The 25000-nt window shown below is 42.5% G+C and overlaps 1 non-coding gene across 1 annotated transcript; it reads left to right on the top strand.

The window, feature by feature from the left end:
- Positions 1–21325: 21325 nt before the first annotated feature.
- LOC145414805 (5S ribosomal RNA) lies at positions 21326–21444 on the top strand. Its single transcript, XR_013899958.1, has one exon. It is a non-coding gene; the product is annotated as a 5S ribosomal RNA (ribosomal RNA).
- Positions 21445–25000: the final 3556 nt, after the last annotated feature.

Here is a 25000-nt window from a genome sequence, read left to right as displayed (position 1 = left end):
CTCAGTAACACGGAGAGTAGGCCAGCATGCTCTCTAATACAAATTTCTCTATCAACACCAAACTACGTGCACAGTACACACTACACTTCCTTTTCCAAAATTCAACAATCATGGCGAATCTACACACAGCCTCGGAGTCCCCGGGGGGGGGGGGACCATAAACGTCCCCACCTTCCGCCCCTCTCCCAGTGACGACTCGAGCTGCCTGGAACCACTGTCTGACTCTCTTCTACTTCATTTCTGCAACATTCGTGACCTTTCCTCCAACTTTCGCTCTGTTGAGCACCACCTCTCCTCCTCTAAACCTCACCTTCTTTTCCTAACCGAGACTCAGCTGTCTGAGACAACTGACAGCAAAGCCTTTCCCGAATCCTCCTACTTTCTCTATACACATTTCAAAGCCAGAGGTGGCTGTTGTGTATACAGTATATACGCAACGACTTATCTTATTCTTCTGAATTCTCTACACTCTGGCTTCGTCTTTCCTATCACTCACTGACTAAATATATCTGCGCTGTTTACTTATCTCCTAATTCTACTGACTGTCAAAAATTCATCGACTATCTTTCTTCTATGATGGAACACATTCTATCCATTTCTCCTTTCTCTGAAATCTCCATTCTAAGAGATTTCAGTGTTCACCACCACCTTTGCCTCTCCTCTCCTTTCATTGATCCACCTGGTGAACAAGCCTACACCTTTTCTATCCTCAATGACCTTGAGCAGCTTGTACAGCACCGTACCCGTATCCCTGATTGCCTTGGAGAGAGCTCCAACATACTTGACCTCTTCCTTACAACTAATCTTTCTGCTTACACTGTTAATCTTTTCTCTCTGTTGGGCTCCTCCGATCACAACCTTATCACCTTAACCTGTCCTATCACTCCGGTACGGCCTGTGGACCCTCCAAAGAAACGTCGTCTGTGGCACTTTGGAGCTGCGGACTGGGAGGCCCTCAGGCAGTACTTCTTTGATTTTCCCTGGAATGATTATTGCTTCCATGGCCAGGAGCCATCTGAGTGTGCCTTGCGCATTACAGAGGTTATTTTCTCAGGCATGGAAGCATACACTCCTTTCTCATATCCTTTATCTCTTGTAAAATCTGCTTCTAAGAGTTTGGGTGTGCTAAGCCGACTCCGTTCCTTCTTTACCCCTGAACAAATTGTTGACTATTCACGAGTTTTATCCGCCCCTGTGTGGAGTACAACTATCATGTGTGGGGAGGTTCCTCACATACAGCTCTTCTCAATAGGGTGGAGTCAAAGGCTTTTCGTCTCATTTACTCTCCTCCTCTTACTGACTCCCTTCAACCTCAGTCTCTTCGCCGCACTGTTGCATCTTTATCTCTTTTCTGTCGCTACTTCAATGGTCACTGCTTCTCTGAACCGTCTGCATGTATTCCTCCACCTCTACGACGGGTGTGTAGCACCCGTCTAGCAGCAAACTCTCATCCCTTTTCTGTCCAACTCTCTAATGCAAGAGTTAACCGTTACTCCCAGTCCTTCATTTATGCAACAGGTCAACTCTGGAACTGTCTCCCTCTGTCTGTATTTCCCGCTTCCTATGATCTCCAGTCTTTCAAACGCAGTGTGTCCAGGCATCTCGAAATGATCGGATCTTGAATTTGGCTCTCTCTTGTATTTTGTTTTTCTGTTGGAGGGAACAGTTATTGCGGGCTCGTGGCCTTTGGTTCCTTCTTCCTTACATAAAAAAAAAAAAAAGGCAGCGGGAGCCGGGCCTAACCTACTTAGACCAGACATGACCAGTTGCTCTATCCCTTGAATGGCATCACATGATCAGTTAACCTCAACCATCCCTTGGATGTAAACCTTTAGGGGCCACAACCAGTTGGAATACCCTGACCACTTGACCATCAGTCGCCCATTTGGCTGTATGTTTATCACCCAACGTGCAGTAGTAGTTTCCTTAGGTACAAAAAAAAAAAAAATGCTTTGCCATTAACTGTTGTCAGCTGATGGCAGAACTGCACCAAGTGAACGGATGGTGGTCATCCTCTCCTAACGCACATACTTAACACCGTCCAGAGTTTCTCCATGTTTAGTGTGTCTGATGATTTTTCCAGATCCACGAGTGAACTAATTATACCCCTTATCTCATGTTTTCTTCCCTATCTATTTGTTTGCAGAAATATGACTCCACACATCTATCATTTCGGAAATCACCCTTCACATCACTCAACAGGCACTGAAGTATCTGCCTTAATTTCACTATTTGTCCATATACCTTTCCTATTACACTCAGCCGAATCCACGATGAATTTTCAACAACGTCATCTTTACATTTATACAATGGTACAGTCACAGCTTTCCTCCACTCCAGTGTTACTAGCATATATCTCTGGGTGACAGATAAAAAAAAAGCTGACTTCATTATGGCCTATTGACTGTACAGTCAGCGTGAAAATGGTATGAATTCTGGGATAAGAAAGTGTAGATGTACAGTATATCTGAAAAGTGGAAAAAATCTGGTGTAAATAAGCGAAGAACTTGTATCAGAAAGTATGACAAACTGTGTGAAAAGGAATTTAAGAAATGCTGTCAGAAGATATGAGGTCACGTAGCCTGAAAGAGATGTTGATGAATTAGAATGCACATGCGAAAGGAGGCGAAGAACAGTTGTAATAAGGAAGTTAAAAAGTCACTAGAATAAGGCAAAGAACTACGTTATGTCAGAAATTGGGTAAGAAATAGGGAAGGGCAACAATATTTGTGTGACAAATTTAGACTTAATTCCATGCGCCACGTCCTTGCTACCCACCTTAGACGGAAGAGGACATGCGACCGGACCAGTGATGGGAGAGGGGGAGGAGCTGGGTCTCTTCTCTCACACTGCTGCTCACATTACCCCCTCCTGCCCCACCCCCACCTTCCTCCTCCCCTCCACCACCATAGCCCATCACCACCCGCGCCCTCGGAGACCCGCTGGTGTTGGTAAGTGTATGCCCTGTGGAAGGAACTTGCCAGTAGTTTTATTCTTACATTCCCTTCACGCCCATTCTCTCTCTCTCTCTCTCTCTCTCTCTCTCTCTCTCTCTCTCTCTCTCTCGTTTTATTAAACCCCCATCTCTTGTACGAAAGTTTTCTTGGTCAATGCACATTTCATCGCGGTACGCATTTGCTGAACTGTGATTGCATATGAGTAAATAAATAAATAAACAAATAAATATATATATATATATATATATATATATATATATATATATATATATATATATATATATATATATATATATATATATATATATATATATATATATATATCTGCAGCATGTGTTAGGGGTGTAATGCTGTATGGTAGTGAGACCTGGGCAGTGAAGGAGGAAGATATTCGCCGGCTCAGACGTACAGAAATGACAATGATTAGGTGGATGCAGTGCGTCCCTGCGTCCAAGGCCTGGAGGGGCTGGGTTTACGATGGAAGAGTTGAAAGGTAGGATGGGACTGGAGTGTATTGGTGTTGAGATGAGGAGAGGTAGATTGATGTGGTTTGGACATGTGGAGAGGATGGGGGATGATAATTGTGTGAGGAAGTTGAGAAGTGTCAATATTGGGGATGGGGTTATGAGGGGTAGACCGAGAAAGACATGGGACGAGGTCATTAAGTGTGACCTCAGGGTTAAGGGACTGAACAGGGAGGCTGCAATGGATCGTGCAACGTGGAGAGCCGCCATTAGGTGACCAAGGCCGACACATGCAAGCATGTTGGAGCCTTTAAAAACGTAAACGAAAACGATATATATATATATATATATATATATATATATATATATATATATATATATATATATATACACACACACACACACAACAGAACAGAGGAAGGAAAAACATATGAATCAGAAATAATAATCCATGCACCAGATTACTGGTGTCCTCCTTTCATTAAAAATCTTTATCAGTTGGACTTGAACAGATGTAGGTTGAAATTTAAGAGGAAACAACTCCGGGGAAGCGGGTTCCAAAGAGATGCAGTTCGGGGAATAAAAGATTTCTGATAGGCAGAAGTCATGCAATATGGCAGTGTTACATTTGAGCCATGAGCGCTACCAGATGCCAGTGCAGCACAGGGGAAGGCATGGAGAGGTGGCACAATGGATGCAACTTCGTCTGAGCATGTACCATAAAAGTATCTGTAAAATAATGCAAGGGAAGCAACATTCCTTCTTACCTGTAGGGGAGGTATTTTATTTGTAATAGCAGGGTTATTAATAATTCTAGCAGCTTTGTTCTAAATTTTTTTCTAGTTGCTTTAGCGCAACCTCTCCACATCCATTCCACAAGGGTGAGCAATGCGGTATTCCAGTTGAGAGTGCACATGACTCTTAGGAACTATGGCCAACTGCTCGTCAGTAAAGAAGCACCGAGCTCAGTACAATAATCCAACTTTCTCTGAGGCGGTTTTAGCAAGTGATCTGACATGAGCGGTCTGGCATTTTTAGTAGAGGATTTGCTTCTGGTAAGTCTGACTATTGGCGACCCAATGCATTTTCCTGTACAGACTAGCACTCCTTCTCTTATAGATTAGTTGTTGGTCTTTCCCGACTGTTCATTGACTCATTCATGAGACTTTGCCTGACTTGCACGGTAGTGGCCATTACCTTGTATGGTCAAAATATGCTTCTCTGTGTCAGTGGAGCGTGTCTCTAGCTTTTGTTTGGGTAAGGGGGATTGGGCAGAGTCTGTAGGACACTATGGTCTTGACTGCGAGTTATGGTCATGAATCTGACAGTGGTGATGATACAGAACATTATTTCACACCTACTGTTTGTCAGGCTGGATTTTTTTCTATTCCTCGAATGTCTGGAAAGTTCTGCAGGAGACCTGCGTCATGGTGGAACGAGGAATATGCTTTGGTGAGGAGCGTCTACAAAGCTGCTAGTAGGAGATAAAAGAAGAATAGTGATATCGTCTTTCTTAATACTCAGTATAAAAAAGCTCGTGCTTGCTGTCGGTGGGTTCTGAATAACTCACGTTGCACCTTGTGGGGAACTTGTATCTCAACTGTCACCTCATTATCTCTTGTATCATTGGTCTGGAAGAAGGTTAGGAACAATACGGGCAAACATTTTCCTTCGCGTCCTCCCTCATTGAGAGTTCAGGGATCCTCTATACCCAGCACCTTGGAAGTAGCTTCTGCCTAGGTGGAGCACTTTCATGATGTTTCATGGTCAGGTCCCTCTAAGCCATTTAGTTGTTTCCGGCATCAATAGGAAAGGTTGGGTATTTCCTTTTCAGCCTGATAGAGGAAAACCATATAATGTATTCTTTACCCACTGCAAACTGCGAAATGCTCTCTGGTAGTGCAGTGATGCTGCTCCTGCACATGATGACATCCCTTATGCCATGATTCGCCTCTTACCATATGTATCTCTGATGTTCTTAATGAACCTTTATAAGAGGATAAGGGGTGATGGTATAATACGCACCAATTAAAAGATGGGTATAGTCCTGTTTCCAAAGCCAGGTAAGGGTAATTCGAATGTTTCAAATGTATTGTACCAATTACTTGACATCATTTTTTTTGTGCAAGACATTTGAGAAGATGGTATGGCTTGCTTGGTCTCCAAAGTAGAATGGGTTCTCTTTATCACAAAGTGGGTTTTGCAGGATGGGATGTACATCTGAAAACCTCCTCTAGCTTGACTCGGCAATTTGTAAGGCTTCTGCACCTGGACAACATCTTGTGAGTGTATTTTTTTTTTTTACTTGGAAAAGGCACACAATACAGCATGGCGCACTTGCATCCTGAGTCAACTTCACTGTTTTGGGCTGCATGGCCACCTGCCATTGTTCTTAAGTGACTTCATGTCTAACTGCAGCTTTCAGGTCCTTGTGAGCTCCTCACTCTGTCCCTTGAGTTAGGGAAGAAAGTGTTCCACAGGGTAATGTGCTAAGTGTTTCTTTATTTGCTGCTGCTATCAGTGCACAATAGATTTCCTCCCAAAGGGTGAATCTACCTCCTTTTACGTGGATGATTTATCAGTATGATTTGCTAGCTTCCAGATGTCTGTTTTATAGAGAAGAATATAGCTAGCAATGGACAGAGTCGCCAGCTGGACGAACCAAAGAGTTTTTTTTTTTTTTTTTTTACAAAACGGTAGATACGCACAATTGCAGAATCAGAGGAGTTCACCCAGACCCTGGTTTATTTCTAAATGGGCGCTGGCTGCAATGTGTGGAGACCAAGTTTCTTGGCTTAACATCTGACTGCCGACTGACAGGGAATCTGCATTTGAAACTTGTGACAGTGTCTAGTATGCAGACAGTGAATTTATTGAGAGTACTGTCAAGCTCTTCATGGGGATCTAAACTTGCCAGTGGTTGCGAGGTGTACTCCTTTGCTACTGTACTGCAGTTTAGTGTTCTTGATCCTGTGTCTGATGTTGGTTTGCGACTTGTTACTGGTGCATTCAGGCCCTCCTCGATTCTTAGCTTATTGGTGGAGACTGGCGTGCCTCCTTTAAATCTGCACTTCAGATAATCATTCATTGCTGGAACCGTGTGAGACGTGTGTCACACTTACTTAAAGCTACTTATATGGAACAGGAGACATTTTTTCAATATTATGGTTTTCTCACTGTCACTCCACATCCCTTTGGGTACAGGATCAGGCAGATTATGGAGGGCTTAGGTCTATCTACAGTGCCTGTCTACCCCATTCAGCTCCCAGTGATTGCTCCATGGCTTCTTCCCGAGATGGATTCTACAGAGATTTGAAGGCATTAAAGCTTCATTCTTCCTGAGCAATTCATCAGATTTTTTCTTGGAGAGTCAGTCCATTCATACAGGCACCATCCCCATATAGACAGTTCATAGTCAGATACTGGTGTTGGATTTGGGGTGGTGTTCCCAAAATTTGTAAGGTGAGGAAGTCTTCCTCTAGGTGCCTCTATTTTTACTGCAGAACTGATTGGTATCATTTTAGCTCTTAAACTGATTACAGCACACGAAGGGACGCCTTTTACGGTTTTTTGTGACTCTCAGAACGCCTTGTTGGCCCATGAGTGTTTTAATTCAGCTCATCCCCTGGCTCTTGCCATCCTCAGCGAGGAGGTAAACTAGTCGAGTTTTGTTGCGTTCCTGCGCATGTTGGTGTGGAGGGCAATGGGAGGGCGAATACATTAGCTAATGCTGCTTCTTTTCGATGACCCCCTGACCACCCACTTTTTGCTGCCGATATGACCCCATCCTTGAAGTATGCGGTTCGTGCGTGCTGGCAAGGACAGTTGGATGGTGTTGTTAATAACAAATCAAAGGAGGTTTCTCAGAAAGTTGCTTCAGAAAGGGTTCTTCCCTCCATAACTCGGCAGTTAGAGGTGACTATTGCTCGGTCTTACACAGAGCAGTGACGGTTTACTCAAGGATTCCTAATGTGTGGTGAGATTCACTGGTACTGTGTCGACTGCCTAACTGACCGCCAATTGCTGGTCGAGTGTCCGAGTCTGGGGCACCTGCATCAGAGGTTTCTTCATAGGCATAGGGGGTCAGATGTTGCTTACTGTCTGTCTTCCATGCTCGGAGGAACCTCTGGATGTCCGGTTGATATTTTTAATTTTTTGGTGGAGGAGGACCTTCTCCATCTTTTATAATTATTTGACTTTTTTTTTTACTATTTTTACCGTTCTTTAGGCTATGTTATATATGTTCTTGCAATCAGATTGTGATTTGTTCCTAGTATGCGGAGTTTAATGTTGTTTCGGCGCCATATGATTGAGTTGTTGCGGCGCCAAGTTATCACTTAATAATTCCTTCATGTTAAGCACCCTGCCACAAAGATTTCATTGTCGGAGCAAGAAAGGGGCCACCTCCACCCCCCTCGAAAGCCATCAATCGGGACCAGACTCTGAAAGTCAGCCACTGGGCCTCCAATGGTGCCATGTGCAAAATTTCGTTAAAAACTTTTGACAGGAATCATAGTTTAGTTGAATATATGCATACTGGTACATAAATGCTGTACATATACACTCTCTGTGAATAGTACAATCAGGGGCCTCGTTTGGGTGGGAGACAGGGGGACTTGTCCCCCCCACCTTTTGGAGCCTGAGGGACAGAGTTTTTTTGTCCTCCCTACGTTTCTAGGTGAAAATTTCCAGGATGAATAGCTTTATGCCATTTTTTTTCCCCTAATGGAAAAATCTTTTCTATACAGTACACTACAGTTAAGGTGATACGAAAATCATTCCCTGTTGGGCGGGGCAGGTCGAGTGGTCACCTGCGTCAAGGATTAAGAGAGGTTAATATCACCTGATGTATTTACTTAGGTCAGTCTTGACGTATGCACCACCCCTGATGCCTGAGCCATGTATTGTACATACGTTTACCTTAACATTACAAAAATGCTCCCCTGGTGGCCGGGGGGCTACGCACCTCTCCCCCCTTGCCGTGAGCACAGAGTAGTATGATGCCGATTGTGTCTCCCCCACAACTGCAGGCAAAACGAGGCCCTTGAGTACAACTGATGTATGCAACATATTGTCTGGGCCAGTCCTGTGTCGCCCATACAAATTAAAAAGACTGGTTCACTAACAGGTCAGGTAATGTCTGCAAGCTTATTTTACTTGCGAATGGACAGTCCTTGTAAAGTGATGTAATGAATATATATATATATATATATATATATATATATATATATATATATATATATATATATATATATCGCGATGTATTGACTTATGCCATTAAGTATTTTGAATAAAGGAAAATTCCAGAGTATGTTCTATATTATACTTAACCACTTGGGTCCGATGGCGTATGTTCATATTATTCTTGATATCTTCAGATGATAATAATCGATTTAGCGGAGGCTTTTCGAGCTGAGAAGTTAGTTACAGCCTTCATAGCCGTCCAGTGCGAGAGATCTCACCTAAGGTAAGTAAAACTGTCTGGAGGCAGCAAGAATAAATTTCAAGAAATTATCATCGCACTGATGAGATTCAGTGACAAAATAATTTAACTGTGGGTAACATTCACTGCGTGTCGTAAAAGGCAACTAAAAGGGGCGAAGTGAGGGGACTAGAGACCCCATCCTCTGTTTTATAGTTCCTAAAAAGAGACAGGCCAGAGAAAGGGATGGGGGATTGAGTTAACCCCGTACCCTGAAGATTGGGTTTATGAATGTGCGTGGATGTAGTATGATTGAGGCTAAAAGGGAGGAGATTGGGAAAATGTTTGTGAGAAGAAAGTTGGATGTGTTAGCTTTGAGTGAAACGAAGATCAAAGGGAAAGGTGAATCAAAGTTTGAAAGTGTGAATGTAAGATTGTCAGGTGTTGACAGAGAAAGGGCAAGAGAAGATGTGGCCTTGTTAGTGAGTCCGGAAGTACAGCAGTGTGTGATTGAATGGAAGGAGATGTCATCGAGATTGATGTGGGTGAAAGCGAAATTTGAACGTGAGTTGTGGGTGCTTGTGAGTGCATATGGGCCTGGTAGTGAAAGGGATGAAGAGAGGGAGTCTTTCTGGAATGATGTTGATGAGTGTGTGCAGAGTTTTGGAGCGAATGTAGATGTGGTAATGATGTGAGATCTGAATGCTAGAGTGGGAAATGTAGCAGTTAAAGGTGTAGTTGGTATGCATGGTGTGCCTCTAAGAAATGCAAATGAGAAACGAATGATAGGGATCTGCGTTGGTCGAGAGATGGTGACTGGAAATATGCTGTTTGAGAAGAAAGATAAGTATACGTGGGTGAGACAGGTGGGTGGAAGGGTTGTTGACAGAGCACTGATGGACTATGTGGTTGTTTCCAGGAATGTAACAGAAAGATTGTTGGATGTGAGAGTTCTGAGAGGGGAGGGTGGAGGTATGTCTGACCACTACCTGGTGGAGGGAAAGTTAAGAGTAGGTAAGAGGGGTGAGAGCTAGGAGAGTTAGATGTGGCAAGGAGGTTTTGAAGGTGAGTGATTTGGATAAAAGAAAGAAAATGATGGCGTATCAGGAGAAATTGAAAGATGAGTGGAACGCAGAGAAAGATCAGGAAAATGGAGTGTGGAGGAGGAATGGCAGTTGCTTAAGAGTGCTGTGGTGGGGCATGCAGAAGAGGTGTGTGGTGTGAGACGTGTGGGTGGTGGTATAAGAAAAGGAAGCGAATGGTAGTGCGAGGAAGTAAGTATGGCTGTGGCTGAGAAGAGACGTGCATATGAAGTGTGGCTGCAGAGGTAGGATGAGGTGTCATATGAGAGGTATAAGGAAAAGAGGAACAGGGCGAGAAGAGCTGTGCGTGATGCTAAAATGGCAGCAGATGAGAGGTGAGGTAGATGGCTGACTGAGAATGTTTAGAAGAATAAGAAAATGCTTTGGATGAAAAGGGTGCGAAAGGGAGAGTCTGGGACGGAAGAGCGAGTGAAAGCGGAGGATGGAAGGATGTTAACTGGGATGGATGCAGTAAGGAAGTAATGAGAGGAGTATTTTGAAAGACTGTTAAATGTAGAGGAGGAAAGGGAGGCTGAGGTTGTGGGGGGTGGAAGGGTGCAAGGAATAAATGTGTTGGGAGAGTTGAATGATTCTTTGGTCACGCAGGAGGAAGTGCAGGAGGCAGTAAAAGAGATGAAAGCAGGGAAAGCTGCAGGTATGGATGGGTGTGCTGTAGCATGCTTGAAGGGTGGTGGAGCGACTACTGTTGACTGGTTAGTAAGACTGTTGAATGTGTGCTTTGTGAAATCCCGTTGTATAAAGGTAAGTGTGATAAGTATGAATGTACTAGCTTTAGGGGTAAAAGTCTGTTGAGTGTTCTGGATAAGATGTATGGCAGATTGTTAATTATAAGAGTTAGAGAGCGTACAGAGGGAGTGACTGGTGATGAGCAGTGTGGCTTTAGGAGAGGGAGGAGATGCATGGATCAGGTGTTTGCTGTGAGACAGGTTTGTGAGAAGTATTTAGCGAAAGGTAAGGATGTGTTTCGGGCGTTCATGGATTTAGAGAAAGCGTCTGATAGAAATGACAGGGAGGCTTCGTGGATTGTTTTGAGATTGTATGGACTTGATGGTAGGTTACTAAAAGGAGTGAAAAGTTTTTATGTAAATAGGACAGCGTGTGTAAGAGTAGGAAACACTATGAGTGATTGGTTTCCAGTAAGAGTGGGGCTGCGGCAGGGATGTGTGATGTCGTCCTGGTTGTTCAATATTTGTATGGATGGTGTTGTAAGAGAGGTGGATGCAAGAGTGTTAGGTGGAGGTCTGAGTCTGGTGGATGTTGATGGTAGAGAGTGGAATCTGAAGCAGCTGCTGTTTGCAGATGATACTGCACTGGTGGCTGATTCAGAGGTGAAACTGAGACAGTTGGTAGAGGAGTTTGGATGGGTGTGTGAAAGGAGGAAATTGAAAGTAAATGAGAATAAGAGTAAAATGATGAAGTGTAGGAGGTTGGTAGATGATAGGAGGATGAATACAGTTTGAATGGTGAGTTGCTTGAAGAGATAGAGTGTTTTAAATATTTAGGGTCACATGTTACTGTGGATGGGAGAATAGATGCAGAAGTGAAGTTTAGAATGACTGAAGTAGGAAAGGTGCTTGGAGGAATGAAAAAAGTGTTTAGATGTCGTTCGCTTAGCATGGATGTAATGAAAAGGCTGTATGAGAGTGTTGTGGTACCGACTGCGTTATATGGGGCTGAAACATGGAATATGGGTGTGGCAGAGAGGAAAATTTTGAATGTAATGAAGATGAGGTGTCTGAGTATGTGTGGAGTGACGCGTATGGATCGAGTGAGAATTTATGAAGTGCGAAGGAGAACTGGCGTTGTTTGGGAGATGGCTGATCCAGTTCAGCAGAGGGTGTTGCGATGGTTTGGGCATATGGAGAGAATTGATAATGAGTGATTGGTGAAAATGATAACTAGGTCTGATGTATGAGGTGTAAGGTTGAGAGGAAGACCACGAATAGGATGGATGGACAGTGTGAAGAGAGCGCTGGATGCAAGAGGGATGTCTGTTGAGCAAGGAAGAGTGGCTGTGCGTCATGGAAATGAATGGAGAGAAATTGTGAATGAATAAATGATGAGGGGATATTCTCCTACATTTGTCTGATCAGCTGATCAAGTCAGGTGGGGGTAAGGGGATGGGTCTATTATGATGTGGCAGGGGTAAACCAGCTCTGCTGTCAGGCCCTGCCGCGGATGCCACTGATTGCACTGCGCGGTTGACCCTCGTGCGGTGTGGTGTGGTGAGGTTCTGTCCCTTCTCCCGTTTGGGGCTAAGATGCAAATGAATGTGTTTGAGTGGATGAGTAAATTGGGAGTGTGTCGTCCTGTCTCGGCTACCTCCCTTTCCTTGGGGGAAGCAGCGTAGGTATAGGCTACAGATAAACACTGTAGAACATTCACTGCCATTACTTGCCAGAAGGAGATGCAAACAGGCGAAAATCCACATAATACTGCAGTGGTGTGTGAAGTCAGCAGTAATATTTGTATGCACAACTTCCCAGTGAGAGTCCACATACGAAAATGTTTGTTAACGACAGTTCATAATTCAATGGGAGAGAGAGAGAGAGAGAGAGAGAGTGGACGGTATCGACGCTAGAGAGGACTGAAATCAAGAGGTAATGAGAACTGGAAACTCAGTGCGTGAATGTTAAAAGGGATATTGAGTATTCTAATTGGATGCTTATACCTGATAACAACAGCGAGAATAAAACGGGTTCTTTTGAGCTTTAATAGAAATCAAAAGTGAGAAGTCAATGATGCTGTCGTCCCTCTTGCTTCCTACTGTGATTACTGAATCATCACTTGTCTTGGAGGGTTCAACCAGTGGTTCATATGGAGTGAACAGACTATCATACTATGAAAAAATCTTTGTAAAATAAAAATATATTTCCTGATGTAAACAAAGGACTGTCATATATCTGTGACAGGTTATGCTTTGGTCTGTTTAAATACGTGGTAATCAGACAAATTTTAATTCATGTCATATACACCCGACAGTTCTAGAGTAAGTATGCGTACTAGACGCTGTTACTGGGGTCGTTAGACTGCGGGAGATGTAGGTCTGTTGGTCAGGGTGTTTTTTTTTTCTTTCCTGATATGTGACTAGAAATTTGAAATCAACAGAATGGAGCTTCACCAAATGTCTACTCTGTGTGTAAAGTTGCACAACCAAAGATGGTCCAGTTTCTGAGGTTGAGGGTTCAAAAGCTATTTTGTATGGTGGTAGGAAGGAGTGCAGGAAGGCGACACGGCCTTAGAATCTTAAAAATATATAGGCTTGACTTTGCCAACGGCCTGTTATTTGGGGAAAGTTACCAGAGGAAAGGTGGCGTTCACAAGCTATTATACTTGTGGAGCGGGAGGTGTGGTGGGATATAAATACTTGAAAATCAAAAGTTTGCCATTACCAGGCATACTAATTACTTAAAACTTCGCGCCTAAAGGCAGTGCAGCAACTGAGATTCAGTATCCAAAGATGGTAATTTGTTGGGTGATGGAGGGGGAGGAATTTATGCCTGGACATAGGATTTCTAATTTATGCAGCTACAATAATAGAACTAAAGGTGGCTCAGTTATTGGGATACTATGTCCACAAAATCGGTGTAGGGTAAGGGGAACAGAGTTGAGTTTATTCAAAGATAGAATTTTGACGCACCGAATTAACAGACACTGCCTTGGGACGGTGGGTGTTGGTAAATGTGAACTTACTTTTAGCAGATTTCTTCTCCAGTGCATCGTTCCTAAGACATGGCCACCATTCGTCCTTTTGCCACTGGCCTATTGTATTTGTAATGTTACCCAACAAAAGGTATCATGGTTATGGAGATTCAGCGTCCACAAACTGTTATATATTATGGGGGAGGGAAGTGGCCGGGATGGATCTAGAACCTTTCAAATCAATAGGCGTGGTCTTTCCATAGGCTTATTGTCTGCGTAATGTAGTATCACCAAACGTGTCCTAGCTACTCGTACTTAAATATGACTGTCATAAATTGTTATGTACTAGCAGTACAGAGAGTTGCAAAGAAGGGAGCCAGTATCTTCAGACTCTGCAGACGTCGCCTTTACCACAGGCCTGTTGTGTGGATAAGATTTACAACAAAAAGTGGGTTTGTTACCGAGTATATGGCATCCACAAACTATGATACATGGCGGTGGGGAGGATGGAGGGAAGAGTAGATATGAAAACTGATTTGTTTCATCTGTGTTTGTGAGGTTGTACGAGATAAAGTCGTCTGCCGCGAAGGTAGGAATGTGGGATTCGGCACTGTCCACAAGTGGATTATGCCTGAAGAACCTAATCCCTTGACATTCAGGAGTGATACAGTTTCTTTGGTCTCCACTACATACATGAAAAAATTCATAATGTTAGGTCAAATGTAGGTATATATTAAAAAAAAATAGTGCTCATCTCTTTCCTTACCCCTATAAATTGCAATGGAAACTTTGACCAGATTATGGTGGGGTTTGGTACGATTCAGAAAGTCCCAGGTTACCGAGATAGTCTTCTACAACCTGCGATGCGCAGCTGGGCTGGGTGGGTCGGAGGACACTAGGAACTAACATCTTTCAGACTGGAAGGTTTCACTCTTTTCACATGCCTACTGTATGTGCAGATAAGCTAACGCTAGGGTGGCTGCTTAATGGATTACGGCATCCACCACCTGTGATTCATGGGGTGGAGGGACCTAGAATCTTGAAAACCAAAAGGATGTGTAATACCTCTTAGTTATCGAGTTTGCAAGCTTTGTTGATTGATGATGGAATAGCAGCATGCCACTGAATCCATTGTATCCTTCTTTACACTGGGTATATAGGTTTGCACACTCTCAAGTTAGCCTTTACAGCCATACAGTTTCCACTTACCACAGTTAAACAGAATCTACCCCGTCTTCAAGCAGCTCCTACGGTCATAGTCTACACTCAGTAGCCATCGTTCAAACATGTCGTCTCCAAACACAATGTACACATGACCACAAACTCTCTACTCATAATATCAAAATCTTTACTTACTGCTGGCGCAGATCAGCACGTCTGGGCCAACGCGAGCATCATCCCGCTGTGGACGTCTCTCAGGGGTGGTGGGTGAAGGTTTGGCGGTGGCCGTGGGCAGGGAGGCCACCACACTTAACTCCCCCACATCCCCATCCATAAGGCACTGGCATCTGAGATGAGGCTGGTGTCAGGGTTTGAAGCATGGAAAAGTAAAAGAATATTGTTATCTCTCTCTCTCTCTCTCTCTCTCTCTCTCTCTCTCTCTCTCTCTCTCCACACACACACACACACACACACACACACACACACACACGAGAGCGGAAATTAGAAGCCTTGTATTTATCCCAATGAATTGCTTGTTTTCCTTCAGACACCTTAATATTATTCCCCAGCGTCAGCTATCGTTCGCTGACCCTTAAAGCGAGAGGCTGTGGCAGTGGAGACGGAAGAAAGGAGAAAGAACTAAAGTGAGCGAAAACTAGAACGTTAAACTATCAAACTGTCTCTCTCTTTATCTATCTTTGTGGGTAAACTGTCTACACGTAAACATTTGGCTACCTCTCTGCCTATCAGATGCCCTTATCCTTACCATATATCCTGCACTTCACCCAGGGTAACAAAAATGCTCCCATTTAGCCTCGTCTTGGTAAACTATAGCCTCTTCATTGCACCCAGAGTCATCATGACATACTTTCCATATTTCTGTCCCTAATCTATCGCTCTGCTTACCTGTCTATGGCCCATATCCCATCTATTATTTGGTGAGACAAAGAAAAAAAAAATCTTTGGCCGTATTCTAAGTAACATGGGAAACTCCGCAGAATATTTCTTTGTGGCTTATTATTTATATTACATATTTACATTTTCTTTCTTATTTATATGTTGCTAGTATCGACTTGGTTTGTCTCAATATCGTAAAGGATAAAGGGATGCCTTATACGAAATAAATCGATGAGGATGATGTGCTTCAAAGATTCCTGGGTCGCCTACTGCTGAATGGAACCTCATATCCCAACCTGTACTCTCTTCTTTCTCAGTCTAATGTACCTCATCGTTTTTTAACCCTATATCTTCATCCTATTCTTAATCTACAACTCTCCCTCCTCCCATTCATTTCACTGCCATACTCCCATTTTTTTTTTTTTTTTTTTTAATCAGGGAAGTAGGAACCAAAAGCCAGAAGCCCGCAAGATTGTCCTCTCCAAGAAAAAATAAAAACAAATATCAGACGGCCAAATTCAAGATCCGTTCATTTCGAGTTGCCCGGACACAATGCGTTTATAGAAGACTAGAGATCATAGGCAGTATGAAATACAGACCGAAAAAGACAGTTCCAGAGCTGACCTGTTGCATACATGAATGACTGGGAGTAAAGGTCAGCTCTTGCATTAGAGACCTGGACAGAAAAGGGATGGAGTTTGCTGCTAGACGGGTGCTATAATCCCGCCGTAGTGGTGGAGGGATGCAAGCAGACAGTTTAGAGAAGCAGTGACCATTAAGGTAGCGATAGAGAAGAGATAAAGATGCAACAGTGCTGCGAAGAGACAGAGGTTGAAGGAAACCAGTAAGAGGATGAAAGTTAATGAAACGAAAAGCCTTTGACTCCATGTTGGTCTACCATTCTCCGTACGTTTAACTTGACCAAACCACCGCGAGAACCAACTTTTCTTACCATGACTGAGCCATTATGTGCACACGGAAACAACTGTGCATCAACAGACAATGTGGGAAATGGTCAGAGGAGAATGGACCAAGGACGACGAAAACAGTAACTGGTACTTTATGAGTACTGTGCCGTTAAGTGTTTTGCTAGCTTATGTCGCTAAGCCAGAGTATGCTGTATTTGGATAAGTTAAATTCACCTGGGTTGTTTAGTTAGGGTAAGTTAATTTTTCTAATAATGAGGTTAACCTTTTCCTTATGAGATGTTATTCGTAAGTTGAATGAAATCGTTTGGGGATAGCAAGTATAAACTAATTAAAAGACACCATCGAACTGAAGAGTCATTGGAGATTGTTTAAGCTGAATATTTTTCCGGAAGAAATAAGAAGAAAGATTAAAAGGCGCCACCATACCGAAGATGGTTAGATATGGTGATCCGATAAGTTTAGGACGCTGGCTTAGGTTAGGCTGGAAAAACATAGTGTAAAACGGATCATGTGCAGTACAGTGTAAAAGAAAGCACCTCACTCTAAGTACTTCTGCACGAGTGCACCTGAAAAATGAATGAAAAAGGGTAAAAATTAACGTGTTTATAAACATTATCATCATTATTATTGTTGTTATCTTTATGATCGTCTTTATTCTTATTGTTTAATTTGAGAATACACCTAAGACAACGAAAGCTATTACCTGTACGAACGGACGAGTGTAAGAGAGACAGCCAACAGAAGCAGCCCAACAAAGCCTCCCACTAGCCCGAGAAACACGCCCACAAGGGGGGATACACCAGGCGCAGACACATCCACCATACGCTTCTCCGCGACCTGGTGAAGGAAGGGGTGAACTGGGGTGTGTGAGAGACGGAGGGTGTGTGAGAGTGGGAGGGTGTGTGAGAGAGGGAGGGTGTGTGAGAGAGGAAGGGTGTGTGAGAGTGGGAGGGTGTGTGAGAGTGGGAGGGTGTGTGAGAGTGGGAGGGTGTGTGAGAGTGGGAGGGTGTGTGAGAGAGGAAGGGTGTGTGAGAGTGGGAGGGTGTGTGAGAGATGGAGGGTGTGTGATAGAGGAAGTGTGTGTGAGAGAGGAAGGGTGTGTGAGAGATGGTGTGTGATAGAGGAAGTGTGTGTGAGAGAGGAAGGGTGTGTGAGAGTGGGAGGGTGTGTGAGAGTGGGAGGGTGTGTGAGAGAGGAATGGTGTGTGAGAGTGGGAGGGTGTGTGATAGAGGAGGGGTGTGTGAGACAAGAAGGGTGTGAGACAGTGGGAGGATATGTGAGATTGGGAGGGTGTGTGAGAGTGGGAGGGTGTGTGGGAGTGGGAGGGTGTGTGAGGGAGGAAGGGTATGTGAGATTGGGAGGGTATGTAAGAGTGGGAGGGTGTGTGAGAGTGGGAGGGTGTGTGGGAGTGGGAGGGTGTGTGAGGGAGGAAGGGTATGTGAGAGTGGGAGGGTGTGTGAGAGTGGGAGGGTGTGTGAGAGTGGGAGTGGGAGTGGGAGGGTGTGTGAGAGTAGGAGGTGTGTGTGAAAGTGGGAGAGTGTGTATGTTTGAAAGGGTGTGAGAATGGAAGGGTGAGTGACTGGGAGAGGTATGTACGAGTGGGAGGGGGTGTGAAAGTGGGAGAGGCGTGAATAGGATGAGTGTGGAAGAGTTAGAAGGGCTATGCAGAGAGGGAGGGGTGTGTGAAGATGGAGAGGAGTGTGTGAAAACGAACAGGTATGTGCTAGCAAGAGGGGTTTAAGTCTGCGTGAGGAACGTGGGAGTGGGTAGGGAATCAAGACGTGTGAGGTTGAAGAGGAAGAGGAGTTTCGGGGTGGGGAGGTGGAAGAAAGAAGCGAGAGATGTGTGTTGAAGAGAGATGAACAGGGGCGGATCCAGGAATATTTTTCAGGTGTTGCCCAAATCCTCCTTCCATGGCAATGAGCACTCAGCACCTCTTTTCCTCAGCTAACTAGATACCATAATTATTTTGTACATATGAATCGAGAATGAGAAGCTGTGAACATGGACGTGAAACTTAGTGCTTCAACCAGGGATGAATAGTAACTTACATCTGACTGGGAGATGTATATATAATAGCCAGGAACAGATGCAATCTGCATAATATAATGTACTTTCATATCCGTGTGATAGGGCATCGGTGTTGTCCGGGAAACACGGGCTACATCAATGGATCCGCCCTTGGTAAAAGTAGGAGGCTGGCAAAGGAAGGAGAAAGTTTCTATGTGGATGAAGAGGTGGCTGTGTGAGAGGGAAAGAGGAAGATGGGTGTGTGAGAGGGAAAGAGGAAGATGGGTATGTGAGAGGGAAGGAGGAAGATGGGAGTGTGAGAGGGAAGGAGGAAGATGGGTGTGTGAGAGGGAAAGAGGAAGATAGGTGTGTGAGAGGGAAGGCGGAAAATGGGTGTGTGAGAGGGAAGGAGGAAGATGGGTGTGAGAGAGGGAAGAGGGAAATGGGTGTGTGAGAGGGAAGGAGGATGATGGGTGTGTGGGAGGGAAGGGGGAAGATGGGTGTGTGGGAGGGACGGGGGAAGATGGGTGTGTGAGAGGGAGGGAGGAAGATCGGTGTGTGGGAGGGAGGGAGGAAGATGGGTATGTAGGAGGGAAGGAGGAAGATCGGTGTGTGGGAGGGAAGGAGGAAGATGGGTGTGTGAAATTGAAGTAGGAAGATGGGTGTGTGAGAGGGAAGGAGGAAGACGGGTGTGCGAGAGGTAGGAAGGGGGAAATAAGGGTGTGGAAATGAGTGGGTGAGAAGGGCGATTAGCCTATGTGGGAGAGGGGAGGTGGTGGTGGTGGTGGTGGTGGGGTGTGTGTGTGTGTGTGTGTGTGTGTGTGTGTGTGTGTGTGTGTGTGTGTGTGTGTGTGTGTGTGTGTGTGTGTGTGTGTGAACTGAGAAGGAAGTGAAACTACGAAACTTACAACAGAGGAGAGGAGAGAACTAGGAGGGATGATTTTTTTTTTTTTTTTTTTTTAAGGATAGGAAAGGGAATGAAGGTGAAATTATGATAAAGGACTGGAAGGGAAGGGAATCATGTAACTATAATGACAATTTAGAAAAGGTTCGGTCAAGAGATGATAATGAAACTAGTTCGAATGGTTTGTAAATAGGAAAATAAGAGATTTTGAAGGATAATCATGATACTAAATAACCCAAGAAAATTCATATTTGTCTTGAATAACATAATAATTCAAATTCATTAACAATATATAACCCATTCATGCATCACTAACCTTTGCATTTCGTTCTGTACAGTTAATTGTCACTGTACAAACCAGCCAGCAATCTTACCTACAACCAAAGATAAATCTAATCACCCAGTAACAGTAAAGGAAACATTATCATTTTATGTTCGATGTTCTGAATGGAAATGCTTTTATGTCAAACACATTAAAAAAAAAAAAAAAAGTTAGTATTTTTCTGTCAGTTGGCTTTCTTGAGGTTCTACCGCTGGAATGACTAGCAAACCCCATACTCGAGGACGGAGTGAAACCGGTTCATTTACTGTACCAAGAGACAGTTTAAAAAAAACATTTCACAAGTCCCAGATAGCGTCGCAAAAAAATTTTAGATGATTTTTTTTTTTTATTCGGACAATAAAACAACACGCTGTTTTTTTTTTTTTTTTTTTTTTCACATCTTAGTAATATGGATAGTGCATTTCATTTACCAGCGATAGGCTTTCGATTTAAAGTAAAACAGAGACGAATAAACACTTTCATCAGGGTATGAATCTGTCTATCTATCCACCTGTCTATCTATATATCTATCTATCCATCTATCTATCTATATATCCATATATCTATATCTACCTGTCTATCTATGTATCTATATCTTTTTACCTATCTATCTATCTATCTATCTATATATGTATGTATGTATGTGTGTGTGTGTGTGTGTGTGTGTGTGTGTGTGTGTGTGTGTGTGTGTGTGTGTGTGTGTGTGTGTGTGTGTGTGTGTGTGTGACGAAACAATTTTCCTGTTTCTGGCATCAGAATTCCTAGGCAAACCAGTGCTGAATAGTGGTGAGTTGAACAAGACCACGTTTTAATAATCTTGGGTGTCGCTTCAAAGAACTTGGACTGTAAGGGACAAAAAAAAAAGATTGATGGAAAGAACACCCATTGAAATTCCTATAGGAACAATATAAAAGGAACTATTGTTCATTATACAATTCCTAAGCTACAATTCTGTAAATAAGAGTGCATATATAATCATAGAATGTTCTCATAATTACGTAAGTACTCATCACACTGTCGGTAGGATACACGTCAGTCTGGAAACAACACACTCAATATTGCCTATATTCTCGAAGTACTTATCTACCCTACTTTTAAAGCAAATATTCTTGCACTAACGACTGTTGCTGGTAATTTATTCCATTGTTCCATTACGCGTACGTTAAAGTAACCTTTCCTTACAATAGACTTACATGTCTCGATGAGTTCCATCCCATTATTTTTCGTCGCACCATTATTTTGCATGTCGAACAACTTCATATTACTGATGTCGAATTTGTTGAGTATTAAATGTACTTGAACTAATTAGCTCTAAGTCGAGGCTTTTTCTTCTAAAACATATATTTTTTCTCTATGGATAGGGCAAATTTAGCAGCAGTGGTATAATATTAGTGTCTCTTCGTTGTACTCTCGCAAGTTTGTCTTCGTTTAAATAAGGTTCGGGGACCAGTACTGTACACAGAATTCTAAGTGTGATCTAACTAATGATTTAGATAGTTTAGGGATTACGTGAAGTGAACGGCCATACCACGTTGAGTACACCGCTTCCCGTCCGATCAGAGAAGTTAAGCAACGTTGGGTCTGGTTAGTACTTGGATGGGTGACCGCCTGGGAACACCAGATGCTGTTGGCATAACGTTCTCCCTATGTGTCCTGTGGGGTTGGTGGAAGATTAGTGCCCTTCCCTGTAAAATCAATTAACTCTAAGCCCTTGGTCACCCCGTTTGGGATACATGGCGTCTGGCAATGAATGAATGTTTTGTAATAAAAGTTCCTTGCAATGACTCTGAGCGTTTTGTTTACTTTGTTACCCACTGCTATGAACTGTATAGAGCTTCTCAAGTTACTGTATAGTAACTCTAGATTTTTTCGCCCTTTATTTCCATTAGCAGAGTATCGAACGATCGGTATTCATATTTATTGTTTTTGTCACCAAAGTGTCTCCGTTTTCTTATATCTACCTTAAATTTCATCGTCATTCTTTACTCCAACTCATTAACTTATCCAGGTCATTTTAAATGTTATTACAGCCTGCTCTCGCAACTACACTGCCTTCCATTTTCGTGTCATCTGTAAACTTTGTTACCTAGGAAACGAGTCTATTGTCTAGATCATTAATATGAAGAGTGAGAAGAATTGGCACCTTAGGGGACTCAGAGTCAGTCACCGATCCATGAACATAAATTCAGATCATGGGCTTTTAATTTTCGCAATAGTTTTCAATGGTGGACTTCATCAAACGCTTTCTGTAACTTTACTGATGATGTCCGATGGACGTTTTGTGTTCCAGTTATCATATATATATATATATATATATATATATATATATATATATATTATAGATAGAGAGACAGATGTATAGATAGACAGAGAGATAGATAGATACAGATATAGATTAATTCCAGCAAATTTGTTAGACATGGTCTGTCGTTACCTAACCGGTGCGGATTATTTGTTATAAGATTATGCTTATCAAGGAATTAGGTCTATATTTTCTGGAATTTTGCCAACTACTCAACTTAAGGTAATTGTGCGGTATTTCATTGTACAATTTTATCTGTTTTTTTGAAGATAGGTGATACGTTAGCGAGCTTCAACTGACTGGGTACATTTTAATCAGTTAAGTATGTATATAAAAATAGTTATGGGAAAATCTAATTGGCGATAGCAACCATGAAGTAGCCTACTTGTGGAGAGAAGCACACAGGTCCAACTGATTTATTAGGGTCGAATATCTCATGATAGTTTAATTACTTTTTACCCTGTCATTTCGTTGATCAATAGTTTATCATTATCTGATCCTTAAAAAAAAAAAAAAAAAAGACTGCAAAATGGATATGTTAACGGTATTTTTCCTTGTGAAAACGTTATTAAAGGATTCGTTCATTATTGTTACTAATGTAAGGTCACTTTGAACGAGATCGCCTTCTGTGTTTAATAAAGGACCTATACTATCCTTTACAGTTTTCTTATTCTTAACGTAAAGGAAACATCTTCATAAGTTTGCCTTAAGTTTGCGTGATATCTTTACATCGAATTCTCTTTTAGGTTTTTTTTTTATTTTTTATGTATAGCGGTTGTAGTTTGAAATACTCGATACTGTCATTGTTATCTCTGGTCCGCTTATACTTTTGTAGGCTTTCTTCTTTTGACCACTGTATGTGTATGTGAATGTGTGTGTGTGTATTTACCTATTTGTATTTACCTATTTGTAGTATACAGGAATTGAGCAATGCTTGTGTTGTCCTGTCTCCATATCCACATTTATCAAGTCTACCTTTACACACATGAATGTTTTTCTCATGCACCACCTCTTTGTCTAAGTCGTTCCAAATATTTAAGAATATACCTAATTGTGATATACACGGAATGTACTATGCTCGTGGGTTTCCGTCGCTGTTTCTCAATAAGTCGAATTTAACTTTAAACTCGTTTAAGTTTTTAGACTGGACGATCTCTTTGTCCAGGCTATTCCATAAGTCTATACTTCTGTAAGGAAAGCTATATTTCTTGATATCCTTCAAGCAGCTTGACTTTTTCAATTTCATTCCATGTCCTCTTGTTGCTCTCTTATCCCATACAAACAGATCTTCTTTGTCAATTTTATCTACTCCCACCATGGTCCTGAACACCGCAATCATGTCTCCCCTCTTTCTCCTTTCCTCTAACGAAGGCAAATCCAGTTTTTCCAGCCTCTCTTTGTATGACAGGTCTTTCAGACTGAGGACCATCTTGGTTGCTGTTCTTTGTATTCTCTCAATCTTGTTTATATCTTTCTTTTTGTGTGGGGACCACACTACCGCTGCATATTCTAACCTGGGGCGGATCATGGCCACTGTAAATTTTTTCATTTCCTCATCCATATAATGAAATGCTACTCTTATGTTAGTCAAGAGCTTATTAGTCTCTCCAACTACCTTGTTAATGTGCTTTTCTGGTGACAAACTATCTTGGACCAGCACTCCCAAATCTTTCTCTTCACTCCTTTTTGTGATTAATTCATTACCCAAAAAATAATTCAGTGATGGTCTCCTGGTACTTTTACCTATTTCCAATATTTTACATTTCTTTACATTAAATTTCATTTCCCACGTCCGGCTCCAATTGTGTATCCTATCCAAATCCTCCTGCAGTATTTTACAATCCTCCTCAACCTCAATCTTCCTCAAGATCTTTACATCATCAGCAAACAGACTCGCATAACTGTTCACTCCATCTACCATATCATTTTCGTAAATCAGGAACATTACTGGCGCCAACACTGAGCCTTGAGGGACTCCACTTGTTACTTCCCTCCATCCAGACATCTTTTCCTTTATTACTGTCCTCATTTGTCTGTCTCTCAAAAAGTCTCTCATCCATTCCAGAAGTTTCCCCTTTAGTCCTCCTATATATTCTAGTTTCCACATTAGTCTCTTATGAGGTACACCCTCAATCCAAAGTTTCTGAACCCCCCTTGGCGTGAGAGCGGTCGAAGCCAGGGATGTGGAATGGCCAGGCGAACGGACAGTGGTTGAGGAGACGAAACCACGCCCCCAAACACCGTCACTACCACTACTCTCTCTCTCTCTCTCTCTCTCTCTTTCTTTTTGATTGTATTATTACCACCGCCAAAGAAGGTTATGTGTTTGCCTGTGTCTGTTTGTTTGTTTGTTTGTTTGTTTGTTTGTCTGTCCACGAGAAAGGGCCAGTCACCCCTTAGAGGAGGTATGCGTGTTCCGAGTCCCGTCTAATAACCATCATCATCATCATTCATTATTATCATCATCATCATCATCATCATTATTATTATTATTATTATTATTATAATTGTTATTATTATATATATTATTATTATATTTATTATTATTAGTAATATTAGTATTATATTTGCTACATCCTTACACACAACGAATAACATCACCGACATAGTAATGCAGGTAGAAGTGAAAGAGGAACGGACCAATGAAAGAGCCAGTGCTGGAGAACACAGTTTAGAATGTGAGTTGGGTATGGCATTCGGAACAAAATCTGGGGGAAGGTATGATAACATCTATGTTATTTGAAGCCTATGCAACTGTTCTAGAAGCAGTTGCATGTTGAGACACTATTTTCAATACTATTTCAGTAGGTTTGATAGGAAAGTGAGGTTTGTTAGCTGCATCTGAACTTTTCTCTCATCATGTCTGACGACGATAGTGATGAACTAG

The sequence above is a fragment of the Coenobita brevimanus genome, chromosome 100 (assembly GCF_032717465.1).
Source record: "Coenobita brevimanus isolate Jiangsu-jjx chromosome 100, ASM3271746v2, whole genome shotgun sequence".
NCBI lineage: Eukaryota > Metazoa > Arthropoda > Malacostraca > Decapoda > Coenobitidae > Coenobita > Coenobita brevimanus.
The sequence above is the reverse complement of the archived record's forward strand: the minus strand, read 5'-3'. Positions and strand labels throughout refer to the sequence as shown.